We start from the raw sequence: 14,338 nt of genomic DNA, 5'->3' as shown, positions 1-14,338 counted from the left end.
TGAGGCCAGAGACATGCGAGATTGAGCTACACGTCTTCAGCGACGCCTCCGAAGTAGCCTACGGATCGGTTGCCTATTTGCGTGCCCAAGAGATGGGAGGAGAGATACACACTGCTTTCATACTGGCCCGCTCAAGAATAGCCCCACGTAAGCAACAATCTATCCCACGTCTAGAGCTCTGCGCAGCCCTCGCAGGAGCGCATCTAGCCACGTTAATCCAACGTGAACTCACCATTCCGGTGCATAGAACAATCTTGTGGTCAGATTCCACGACAGTACTCACATGGATTAAGTCTGATTCATGCAGATACAAAGTCTTCGTGGGAGTCAGAGTCACCGAGATTCAAGAATTAACAGAAGAAGCAAGCTGGAGGTATGTGGATACCAAACACAACCCAGCTGACGTCATCACCCGGGGAATGTCCCTGGATGACCTAACCCGTCGCAACATCTACAGTGACGGACCAGCATTCCTCCAGCTCCCGGAAGGAGATTGGCCTACGCCCACCCCGAGGGAAGCAAGTAGCGAGGAGGCTGAGAACAAGAAGCCTATGTTCTGTGGACTGAGCACTGTCGCCTCCACAGACCCGAACATAGATGACTGCATTACCCTAGAGAGTGCGCAACAAAGAACATTCCTGCGGCACCACCCAGAGATTCAGTCCACCACTGACATGTCAGCAGCTGACTACGAAGAAGCAGAACTTCTTCTACTACAACAAGCCCAGAGAGACTCGTTCCCCGATGAGCTAGACTGTCTACAGGGAGGAAACCCCGTCCCATCAGACAGCAGACTGATTCACCTGGCACCAGAGAGTGACGCACATAATCTCATCAGAGTGGGTGGTCGCCTGCGGAGAGCCCCCGATCTACCAGATGACATTAAGCACCCGATCGTCTTGAACAGCCGACACAAGGTCACAGAGCTGATCATAAAGAAATACGACGAGGATGTGCACCACGCAGGAGCAGAGAGAGTCTTCGCGGAGATCAGACGTCGTTATTGGATATTGCAAGGGAGAGAAGCAGTACGGCGCTTCCAGCGAACCTGTCTAGAATGCCGTAAGTGGCGCGCGCAGCCCAGCATACCACGGATGGCTGACCTACCCCCCTGTCGCCTCCGAATCGGCGACAAGCCATTCCACTCCACAGGCATGGACTGTTTTGGCCCGTTGTATATAAAGAGAGGAAGAGGCACCGAGAAGCGGTGGGGTATTGTATTCAAATGCATGACCACCAGAGCGATACATATCGAGCTCCTTCCGACCATGAGCACAGACTCATTCCTTATGGCCTTCCGGAGATTCATATCACGGAAAGGACAACCGTCTACATTGTTGTCTGATCACGGGACCAACTTCAAAGGCGGAGAAAGAGAGCTGAGAGAGAGCTTCCAAGCTATGGGCCCAGAACTTAAGACCCACCTCGCTCCAGCCCAGGTTGACTTCCAGTTTAATCCCCCGAACGCACCCCACTTCGGTGGAACCTGGGAACGAGAAGTACGTTCTATAAAGACAGCCCTGTATGCCGTACTCGGAGCCCAGACTGTGGCAGAGGAAGTCCTAATGACAGTCCTCACGGAGATCGAGGGAGTATTGAACTCAAAGCCCCTCGGTTACGTCTCCAGTGATGTAGCAGATGTCGACCCAGTCACCCCCAACACACTCCTAATGGGGCGGCTGGACCCCGCGCTACCCCAGACAATGTACAGGCCCGAAGAAGCGAACGGCCGAAGAATGTGGAGGTACAGCCAAGTACTAGCTGACAAGTTTTGGAGCAGCTTCCTACTTCACTACCTACCGTCTCTACAGACCCGCCAGAAGTGGGTAAAAGAGAGAGACAATTTGACAGAAGGAACAGTCGTCATGATAGTTGACCAGTCACTCCCCAGAGCTATGTGGCCGGCTGGCCGCGTAAGCAAAGTGATCACCGGTGCCGATGGCAAGGTCCGAGCAGCTGAAGTACTCGTCCAAGGGCGCACCTACACACGGCCCGTGGCGAGGCTCATAGAACTGCCCCGACTCCCAGATACTATCGATGATGACCATGACCCTATGACTTTGTGAGTTGACTGACCCTTACAGCGGACCTTGAGTGGAAGACAGTGCGGTTAATCTGTCTCTGCTTAGCTAATTAGGTGGGACTAATTAGGGGGCGGCTGTTGTGAAGGATCAGATTAAACCGAATATGTATATTTATTTATATATATATATTTAATTGTATTTGTATATCGTTTGATATCCCCTGTATATTCCTTGTACAATATGCATTGAATATCCCCGTTTCTACTAAACAGCCCATAATAGTTTCATTCTACCATTGGACGAGAACCTGGCGCCAGGTTGCCATACCCCTAGGTCCAAGTTCAATCGTGCCGCCTAACATGTCGAGGCAACCCCCGGTTCCGCGCAGTAATATGCCGGGCGAAATACGAATGGTACTATTTGTTCATAGCGCATATATATATGGCGCTCGTAAAGTAGAACTTTCTTTTAGTCCAGTTCTTTACCCTCCAACAGAGTGACAGACGCAAAAGCCTCCCCACGACGCACGTGCGGTGTAGTAGGGCCTACTTGGCCCAGAATAGGCATTGAGATATCGTGTAGATTAATAGTTGAATGGTCATAGTTTGGCACCATACCGTCGAGTTGGACGTATTCTATTAAGCTAATAATAGTCTATTTATGTATGGTGCATCGTTCGGTTCGAGTTCTACAGTTATCAGTACCCCCATCGTTCCTGACGTTATCTGGACGCTTATCCAGGCTGGTCAGACCCCTAGTGGTGATTGCATCCGAGGAGCTCCGGGTCAAGAGCGACTGGACCTGTATATTGGATTACTCTACCCGACGACGGCGAGCCTTCCACGGCTCTTGGATTATGCTTTGTGTGCTTTGATTATTCCATGGATAAAGGCCAACACTGTCGAGTGTTGGAATTACCCCCCGGAGAGGACTCCAGGTGAGGCGGCGCTCTACACGTGAGGTCGCACCACGTCTCTCCGTTGTGGACCGGCAGATACCGTTCCACAGAGGGTCCAGCTGTATTCGTCTGCGGCCCGAGGTTCTGTGGGCACTGTGTCCAAGACTTTGGATTCTCCCAAGACACCGTCGGCCAGATGGGATACCGCCAGCGGCTTCTCTAACCCCCCCCTCCTACTGTCTTACAACCAGCGGGACCCCCCCCCCCCTTAGTGTATCCAGCTATAATCATTTAAGTACCATCGCTATCGTTTCCTAAATATTCCAGGTTGTATACTTACTCCCTGCGCAACCAGAGATTGGACATTCAATGTTGATTTACCTACGAATACTCATTTGCCATAAAAGTGCATATTCAATATTTCAAATCATAAATGTAATTAAGTGAATGTTGTATACACCTTTTGCTGTATTAAATATTCGATTTGGTACATTTGTGTTGGTTCGTTTCATCAGGTGGGAAAGTGTTCATCATACTTATATCTTGTACTGGGTGGCCAGAAGTTAAAGTACATGAGGTAGTGGTATTAAATATCATATCTAACAATACAGTCAGGGAATTGTACCCCTCAGCTACATAATGTATACGTCTCCTTACTTGCTAAACGTAATACGACTTGTAAATATGTTTAATTCTTGCTAGATGGTATGATTGTAATTATCTCCGTTTGCGAGAAAAACTACAGCGCGTCACGAAACGCACATACATGGACGCGCGCACACACACAATAGCGGTGTGTGCGCTGTGAATAGGTGTTACACTCCCGCAGAGGCGTGAGACTGGTGTCAGAGCCTACCCCCCCATCCATACACACACACACTCTCGCTCTCTCTCTCTCAATTCAAATGGGCTTTATTTAACATTAACTACTGTATGGCAGAGTGCGTGTGTGTATACAAGGTATGAATTATCTCTCGCAGTTCATTCAAGCGGGCTACGTGAACTACATCAGCCACTGGCTGCTTTGTGACGAGTTTGCTCACCCGCGCTGTCTAAACACGGACCGCTTTAGTTGACAAGCTTACATAAATTTCGGGTCATTTCATAATAGCAGCGTGGACCAGCTCTGTAACAAGCATCTCGAGCTGCTTTTTATGTGCAAGGAAGGAAGGAAGGAAGAGGTCCTGCATTATTATTATTATCATTCTCGAGAATACACAGACCCGACCGAACGTTATGATTAAAAGTAGTCGCCTGTGTATAAAGCTTCGCGCTAAAACATTAACTACTGTCTGTATGGCAGAGACAGAGTGCGTGTGTGTACGAGTTATGAATTATCTCTCGCAGTTCATTCAGGCGGGCTACGTGATGACAGCTCTCTCTTTGTTATTTTTCAACCTCGGCCGTGAGAGAAATAGAAAGGAGTGCTCAGTAGTGGGCAATTCCAGCGTTATGGATGTTACATTCAGAGAGAACATCAATTCAAATGACAAGTGCTCTCTCTCTCTCTCTCTCTCTCTCTCTCTCTCTCTCTCTCTCTCTCTCTCTCTCTCTCTCTCTCTCTCTCAATTCAAATGACAAGTGCTCTCTCTCTCTCTCTCTCTCTCTCTCTCTCTCTCATCATATTGAATTTTCAATTGCAAATCTATCACTTATAGTGAAATACCAGAGCCAATGGCCCATGATTCGGTATGCAGATGCTTCTTTTCTTTCTCTCAGTGAATACTTAGTCCCATTCAGCCGCTAATTGTTGCTGTACATATTTATAGGGTATATGCTCTTGTCAAGCCCCCTGTCACGCAGCCGAACCAGCCACATCTAATTTTAATCTGTTCAGATGTGTCTGTTGTGTGTGTGTGTGTGTGTGTGTGTGTGTGTGTGTGTGTGTGTGTGTGTGCGTGTGTGTGTGTGTGTGTGTTGATACGTGTATAACCATCATGCCCACTGCATTTGTGCGCCATGTATCTAGAGATATGATTCGATTACATTCCGATTTTTTGTCATTACACAGCGCAACTACAGTACAACAAAAATAACTGAGTGCAAATGTAACAGTAAAGTGCATTATCAATATACAATGTATAGGTGATTAAATGTGATATTACAGGCTACTGAGTAATAATGCTAAACTGATGTATGTACAGTATAATTATGTATGTAATATATAAGTATGTAATTATGTACAGTGATACAGGTATAAATATACTATCGTTGTAAGCCATACTGACCAGTGGTATGTGAACATGGATATATGCAGATATATCCAACAGTTTTAGGGATATCCGATATAGGGATATAGGGATATCCCCCTTAGGGATATATCGGATTGGATACCCAGATAGCAAAAGGTGTTAATTCAATGTTGATTTATGGTCAAAATGCTTGATTTTTGGTTAAGGTCGACGATTGATGGTGAATCACCCATTAACCGCTAAAGCAATTGACTAATGTTGAAAACATATCATTGAATCAATATTGTTTTGTGGTTGCATTTTAATGATTGAAATGCCAATATCTAATAAATGTTGAATCAACGGATGCTGCTCAACGTATGCTGTCGTCATTGTCTCATCACCCAGACTGCACTGCACTTGTGCTGCCCCGCCTCCCAGAATGCACCTGTGCGGCAGCTTCCTGGCTGCTACCTCATGTCTCTCTGCATCGTTAAGACTGGTGAGTACTGCATGGCAATAATGTCGATTATGTTGTATGTTGTATGTTGTATGTATGCTTTCGATTGCAAACGCCAGCGGAGTAGTGCCGTGTTCGTTTTTACATGGTAGAGAATATTATATTAACCGTTATTCATGCCTGCTAGCTGAAGCTAATTTAGCTAGTAGCGTTAGCAGTTAGCTATGATGAATGTTTCTTGATTTTGGTGTTTAGTGATATCCACCTGTTGTATATACTGTTATACATTTTATGTAGGCTAACGTCAGTAACGTTTCAAAATGTGGCTTATGATGTATTCTTTAACAGGATACACTGGCACAATCAGTTAGCTTAGCATTGCTGCTACCTTGCTTGCTAAAAAGTCATGGTAAACCGGGCCTGTCTCTCTCCCTCCCTCCCTAATGTGTTTGTGCTTAAAACAGTGAATGATGACCGCATGTTCTCAGAGCATTTTCAGAGCACTGTTAAACTGTTAAATGGTCATTTTAAAACTAATATAAGAAATTAATGTATATAGTGGTATATTTATGAGGGGAAAAAAATATTTGCAACAACTTTTAACATTTATACAGGTAGGTTATTGATAACTAATTCCGCTATGAGTGTCATATTACAGTGACATTCATACAGTATCCTTTGATTTCACATAATTTTATTATTATTTCACAATAAAATACTGTAATCAAAATCCTCTGTAATATCACATCAGATTTTGTAATCTCACAATAACATAGCAATATTTCACATTTAATTATTATTTCACAATAATAGTAATCAAAATCGAAAGGTTCATTTGCATATTATTGGTATCTAGGGACATCTATGGACCTCAGGGAATGTATTCACATTGTCAGAAATATTGTGTCTATTACTAGGCTTGCTTAAATTGTGATGAAACAAATGAGAATATGAATTATGATGTTTCTTTGCATCTTTGACAGTGAATAACACCATGCTAATAATGACCAAACATTAAAAACTGCCACTGATCTCGTTCAGTCCCCTCTTGAGGTCATGTGTAAAAAAAAATCGAAGGAAATTAATAAAGGGAAGATGATTAAACCGAAGGTTCTGTAGATGCAGTACTGAATTCTCCCATCCGGACCAATGCAATTTGAAATATTATTATAGAATATGATGCTTATAATTGACCTTATTATAGCCAATTCGCACATTTATATATATATTATCTTTCAAATGCCTGAGTTCAATTTGGATTTAGTATCACCAGGCATGCATAAGAACAGATAATAATCTACTGTAATCTACTGTACTTTTAAATTTTCCCCACAGTGCAACCGTTTTGAAACTAATTTCAGATCTAATTGTTTCTCCCACTTTGGCCTCCTGACAGACACCGATGCCCTTCAAAAGATCCAAGATGCCCTGGGTCAGAGAGGACGGACCATCCTGCAGTTCTGCCAGAAACTGGACAACCCGGAGATCAGGGAAGTTCTGGCCAGATATGATCCAGAGGCTTCGAAGAACACTCCTTATGGTGTACTTCAAGGAGCCTACGGAGAAACTGCTGCTCGGAGTTGATGTAAGTTTTATTTATTTAAATATTAAAATATTTGAAATGCTAAACGAGTGATTACAAACCCTACAAACACTGTGATAGACCCTCTAAACACTGTGATAGACCCAACAAACACTGTAAACACTGTGATAGATCTATCACAGTGTTTAGAGGGTCTATCACAGTGTTTAGAGGGTCTATCACAGTGTTTGTAGGGTCTATCACAGTGTTTGTAGGGTCTATTACAGTGTTTAGAGGGTCTATCACACCCTCTAAACACTGATAGACCCTCTAAACACTGGGACAGACCCTCTAAACACTGGGACAGACCCTCTAAACACTGTGACAGACCCTCTAAACACTGATAGACCCTCTAAACACTATGATAGACCCTCTAAACACTGTGATAGACCCTCTAAACACTGTGACAGACCCTCTAAACACTGACAGACCCTCTAAACACTGTGATAGACCCGACAAACACTGTGATAGACCCGACAAACACTGTGATAGACCCGACAAACACTGTGATAGATCTATCACAGTGTTTGTCGGGTCTATCACAGTGTTTTGAGGGTCTATCACAGTGTTTAGAGGGTCTATCACAGTCTTTAGAGGGTCTATCACAGTGTTTGTCGGGTCTATCACAGTGTTTAGAGGGTCTATCAGTGTTTAGAGGGTCTGTCACAGTGTTTAGAGGGTCTAGCAGTGTTTAGAGGGTCTATCACAGTGTTTAGAGGGTCTATCACACCCTCTAAACACTGATAGACCCTCTAAACACTGTATCAGACCCTCTAAACACTGTATCAGACCCTCTAAACACTGTGACAGACCCTCTAAACCTTGTGATAGACCCTCTAAACACTGATAGACCCTCTAAACACTGTGACAGACTCTCTTAAACACTGTGATAGACCCGACAAACACTGTGATAGACCCGACAAACACTGTGATAGACCCTCTAAACACTGTGATAGATCTATCACAGTGTTTGTCGGGTCTATCACAGTGTTTTGAGGGTCTATCAGTGTTTAGAGGGTCTATCACAGTGTTTGTCGGGTCTATCACAGTCTTTAGAGGGTCTATCAGTGTTTAGAGGGTCTGTCACAGTGTTTAGAGGGTCTATCACAGTGTTTAGAGGGTCTATCACAGTGTTTAGAGGGTCTATCACACCCTCTAAACACTGATAGACCCTCTAAACACTGTGACAGACCCTCTAAACACTGTATCAGACCGTCTAAACACTGTGACAGACCCTCTAAACACTGTGATAGACCCTCTAAACACTGATAGACCCTCTAAAGACTGTGATAGACCCTCTAAACACTGATAGACCCTCTAAACACTGACAGACCCTCTAAACACTGTGATAGACCCGACAAACACTGTAAACACTGATAGATCTATCAGTGTTTAGAGGGTCTATCACAGTGTTTAGAGGGTCTATCAGTGTTTAGAGGGTCTATCACAGTGTTTGTAGGGTCTATTACAGTGTTTAGAGGGTCTATCACACCCTCTAAACACTGATAGACCCTCTAAACACTGGGACAGACCCTCTAAACACTGACAGACCCTCTAAACACTGTGATAGACCCGACAAACACTGTGATAGACCCGACAAACACTGTGATAGACCCTCTAAACACTGTGATAGATCTATCACAGTGTTTGTCGGGTCTATCACAGTGTTTTGAGGGTCTATCACAGTGTTTAGAGGGTCTATCACAGTGTTTAGAGGGTCTAGCACAGTGTTTAGAGGGTCTATCACAGTGTTTAGAGGGTCTATCACACCCTCTAAACACTGATAGACCCTCTAAACACTGTGACAGACCCTCTAAGCACTGTATCAGACCGTCTAAACACTGTGACAGACCCTCTAAACACTGTGATAGACCCTCTAAACACTGATAGACCCTCTAAAGACTGTGATAGACCCTCTAAACACTGATAGACCCTCTAAACACTGTGATAGACCCGACAAACACTGTATCAGACCGTCTAAACACTGTGACAGACCCTCTAAACACTGTGATAGACCCTCTAAACACTGATAGACCCTCTAAAGACTGTGATAGACCCTCTAAACACTGATAGACCCTCTAAACACTGACAGACCCTCTAAACACTGTGATAGACCCGACAAACACTGTAAACACTGATAGATCTATCAGTGTTTAGAGGGTCTATCACAGTGTTTAGAGGGTCTATCAGTGTTTAGAGGGTCTATCACAGTGTTTGTAGGGTCTATTACAGTGTTTAGAGGGTCTATCACACCCTCTAAACACTGATAGACCCTCTAAACACTGGGACAGACCCTCTAAACACTGACAGACCCTCTAAACACTGTGATAGACCCGACAAACACTGTGATAGACCCGACAAACACTGTGATAGACCCTCTAAACACTGTGATAGATCTATCACAGTGTTTGTCGGGTCTATCACAGTGTTTTGAGGGTCTATCACAGTGTTTAGAGGGTCTATCACAGTGTTTAGAGGGTCTATCACAGTGTTTGTCGGGTCTATCACAGTCTTTAGAGGGTCTATCAGTGTTTAGAGGGTCTGTCACAGTGTTTAGAGGGTCTATCACAGTGTTTAGAGGGTCTATCACAGTGTTTAGAGGGTCTATCACAGTGTTTAGAGGGTCTATCACACCCTCTAAACACTGATAGACCCTCTAAACACTGTGACAGACCCTCTAAACACTGTATCAGACCGTCTAAACACTGTGACAGACCCTCTAAACACTGTGATAGACCCTCTAAACACTGATAGACCCTCTAAAGACTGTGATAGACCCTCTAAACACTGATAGACCCTCTAAACACTGACAGACCCTCTAAACACTGTGATAGACCCGACAAACACTGTATCAGACCGTCTAAACACTGTGACAGACCCTCTAAACACTGTGATAGACCCTCTAAACACTGATAGACCCTCTAAAGACTGTGATAGACCCTCTAAACACTGATAGACCCTCTAAACACTGACAGACCCTCTAAACACTGTGATAGACCCGACAAACACTGTAAACACTGATAGATCTATCAGTGTTTAGAGGGTCTATCACAGTGTTTAGAGGGTCTATCAGTGTTTAGAGGGTCTATCACAGTGTTTGTAGGGTCTATTACAGTGTTTAGAGGGTCTATCACACCCTCTAAACACTGATAGACCCTCTAAACACTGGGACAGACCCTCTAAACACTGACAGACCCTCTAAACACTGTGATAGACCCGACAAACACTGTGATAGACCCTCTAAACACTGTGATAGATCTATCACAGTGTTTGTCGGGTCTATCACAGTGTTTTGAGGGTCTATCACAGTGTTTAGAGGGTCTATCACAGTGTTTAGAGGGTCTATCACAGTGTTTGTCGGGTCTATCACAGTCTTTAGAGGGTCTATCAGTGTTTAGAGGGTCTGTCACAGTGTTTAGAGGGTCTATCACAGTGTTTAGAGGGTCTATCACAGTGTTTAGAGGGTCTATCACAGTGTTTAGAGGGTCTATCACACCCTCTAAACACTGATAGACCCTCTAAACACTGTGACAGACCCTCTAAACACTGTATCAGACCGTCTAAACACTGTGACAGACCCTCTAAACACTGTGATAGACCCTCTAAACACTGATAGACCCTCTAAAGACTGTGATAGACCCTCTAAACACTGACAGACCCTCTAAACACTGTGATAGACCCGACAAACACTGTAAACACTGATAGATCTATCAGTGTTTAGAGGGTCTATCACAGTGTTTAGAGGGTCTATCAGTGTTTAGAGGGTCTATCAGTGTTTGTAGGGTCTATCACAGTGTTTGTAGGGTCTATTACAGTGTTTAGAGGGTCTATCACACCCTCTAAACACTGATAGACCCTCTAAACACTGGGACAGACCCTCTAAACACTGACAGACCCTCTAAACACTGTGATAGACCCGACAAACACTGTGATAGACCCGACAAACACTGTGATAGACCCTCTAAACACTGTGATAGATCTATCACAGTGTTTGTCGGGTCTATCACAGTGTTTTGAGGGTCTATCACAGTGTTTAGAGGGTCTATCACAGTGTTTAGAGGGTCTATCACAGTGTTTGTCGGGTCTATCACAGTCTTTAGAGGGTCTATCAGTGTTTAGAGGGTCTGTCACAGTGTTTAGAGGGTCTAGCAGTGTTTAGAGGGTCTATCACAGTGTTTAGAGGGTCTAGCAGTGTTTGTCGGGTCTATCACAGTGTTTGTCGGGTCTATCACAGTCTTTAGAGGGTCTATCAGTGTTTAGAGGGTCTGTCACAGTGTTTAGAGGGTCTAGCAGTGTTTAGAGGGTGTGATAGACCCTCTAAACACTGTGATAGATCTAGAAGTGCATGGATACACATTGTATTGCCTAGATGGTGTCAGGCTAGGCGATTGCTTAATTCTCTTTCCTGTCCAGTCTAACTGGATGCTGACTGTAGCTTGTTACTGTAGACCTACAGAGTGAGTAATTGAGTGATTAAAAAAAATCGCACTCGTGTGAAGTGAGGGGTGCTCTTATCATCGTACATCATCTCACCCACCTCTCTTCCTCACTTTTTTATTTTTGTGTCTATCAGCTGCTGCTCGACAGTTGACCCCAAGCTGACCGACCAGGGACTACAGCGAAACTGTCAAGAAGTGGCTTCGTTATGAGCCAGACCGGGGAGGGAGGCATCTCAAGGAACCGAAGTGACCCAAACTTGAAGTCAAGCGAACCAGAGTCAGACACTTAGGGTACCCCAGCACAGCACAGCACACACTGTTCCCTGGTTCATACAGTACAAGGAATTACCCTGATGGACACTGTTCTTCCAATGGACGGCATCTACTTGAATGACATGCTGCTTCAGCCTGTTCTTGGAACCGAAGTGACCCAAACTTAATTGTCAAGCGAACCAGAGTCAAACTTGGGGTACCCCAGCACACTGTTTCCCTGGTTCATACAGTACAAGGAATTACCCTGGACACTGTTCTTCAATGGACGGCATCTACTTGAATGACATGCTGGCTTCAGCCTGTTCTTGCAGTGTTTATTTTTTTTATTTTTAATTTTAACCTTTATTTACCCAGGGTAGGTTCGCTGAGCACAGATGCTCTTTTTCAGCTACGCCCTGCTTCACATTCACAGAGTTCCATTCACACCTGGGAGCTGCAGTACAACCACAGTCTGACACTGTTGGCCACTGAGCAACTCCACTGGAGCAGTTGGGGGTTTAGTGCCTTGCTCAAGGGCACTTCAGCGGTTGGTGTTAAGGGTATGGGAGAGAGTTATATGGGAGAGAGTTATAGAAACATTAGGGTGTAACGGTACACAAAATCCACGGTTCGGTACGCACCTCGGTTTTGAAGACACGGTTCGGTATTATTTTCGGTACAGTGGGGGGGGGGGGGGGGGGGGGGGGGGGGGGGGGGAATCCGAAAAAAAATTGCTTTTCATTTATCTATTTATTTAACTGTATTAAACAATATAAAACGAATTGGCCATAATTGACTGAGCAAACTAATGCTTACTGCTGTAACCTACTAATAACACTTAAGTAAATCTGAAGATTATTATATAGCAGATGCCTTGGAGGATAAGTCGTGGACAACTGTAGATCATCTAAGCTCCACTGTGTTTAAATTCAAATCCTATGCCATTGTTATTTAACTCCTTGTGTCTGAAAACTAAAGTATTATACTCTTATTAGGGGACGTAAAATTGAAAAAACTCCATAAAAAGATTATGTTGAAATAATTTCCCACTTTCTTTTCCATAAATATTTTATTCAACTTCAGCCCTGATCATAACAATTTTTTATATTATTTTTGTAATGAAATACTCCCACTTTTCTGAAAAGAGTTGTTAAATATGACAAAAAAAAAAATTATATGTGGGTGGTTATGAAAGGGCTGAAGTGGAATAAACAATTTATGAAGAGTAAAAAAAAAAAATACAAGATAATTAAAAGATTATGCCACATATTATGTTGGCTCATCACTGCAAAGTTATCACAACAAATACTAATCTGATCAGACACAAGGGTTAAGTTGTTGTTCCCTTTCTAATTTCCTCAAACATCTAGTCTAGTTAATGTGATCAATATTATTTGACAATTGATGCTTTTTGTTGGACATTTCAGTCAGTAGTGAGCTCATACTTTGAGCTCATAAATTTATAGTTAAAATGATTGAGACAACGCAATCTTGTCTTCGTTGTGCATGAATGCGTGTGCTCACCACACACAATATGTGTGTCACTATTCTGGCAGTGGCTATATATGTATTGTTAATGAAAGCCTGTTATAAGGTCTGTTATTTTTTTTGTGTAAAAGGTATGGTCACTGGAAGTTATGATACCCTAGAAAAAAATAAATTTTCATATTAAAGCCATGTTGTCATTTTTGTTCACACATTTTTTGGAAATATGGTCATATAAGAATTTTATTATTATTTTATTTAACAATAGTGTGTTTAACAGCAGGAAAAAAAACATGTAATGTTATGATGTATACATATCAGCAGCAATATTTTAATGTAAAATGTACATTAATCAGTATTGATTCCTTAACTTTACAAGTTACAAGTAGATGTACAAGTTACAAATGTACAAGTAGAGTACCATTTAGATTATGGTTGAATAAACATTGATGTCTAACATTGATTCAATATAAATCAACTAAAATGTGCATGTAGAATTACTATTTAGATTATGGTTGAATAAACATTGATGTCTAACATTGATTCAATATAAAATCAACTAAAATGTGCATGTAGATTACCATTTAGATGATGGTTGAATCAACATTGATATAGTATCAGCTATGGTTGACACCTAACGTTGATTCAACGTGTAAGTCATAGACAACGATCTGTATAATTTAGATGTCAGGCTTCAACATAGATTCAATATTTCTGCCGAACCCTATTTCAACGTTTGATTCACCCTTTTTTTGCTATCTGGGTATATATGGTATATACAGTATAATAGTATTATTGTACATGGCTATCATACAGGTATGTAAACTGTAATATATAGATAGGACTATAGGATGAGGTAGGTAGTTATGATATGTGTTATGTGCACAAAATCTTTGAACAGAATTGATATGCAATACGTGACTGATTTTCTACATGGCACTTCTGAAACTGCCAGGAGTCTACAACAGTACTGGAAAAAGAACACCATTTTCAGCATATCATTTCACCCACTGTCATGGCAAGGGAC

Source organism: Notolepis coatsorum, assembly GCF_963971535.1.
Source record: "Notolepis coatsorum genome assembly, chromosome: 8".
NCBI lineage: Eukaryota > Metazoa > Chordata > Actinopteri > Aulopiformes > Paralepididae > Notolepis > Notolepis coatsorum.
The sequence above is the reverse complement of the archived record's forward strand: the minus strand, read 5'-3'. Positions refer to the sequence as shown.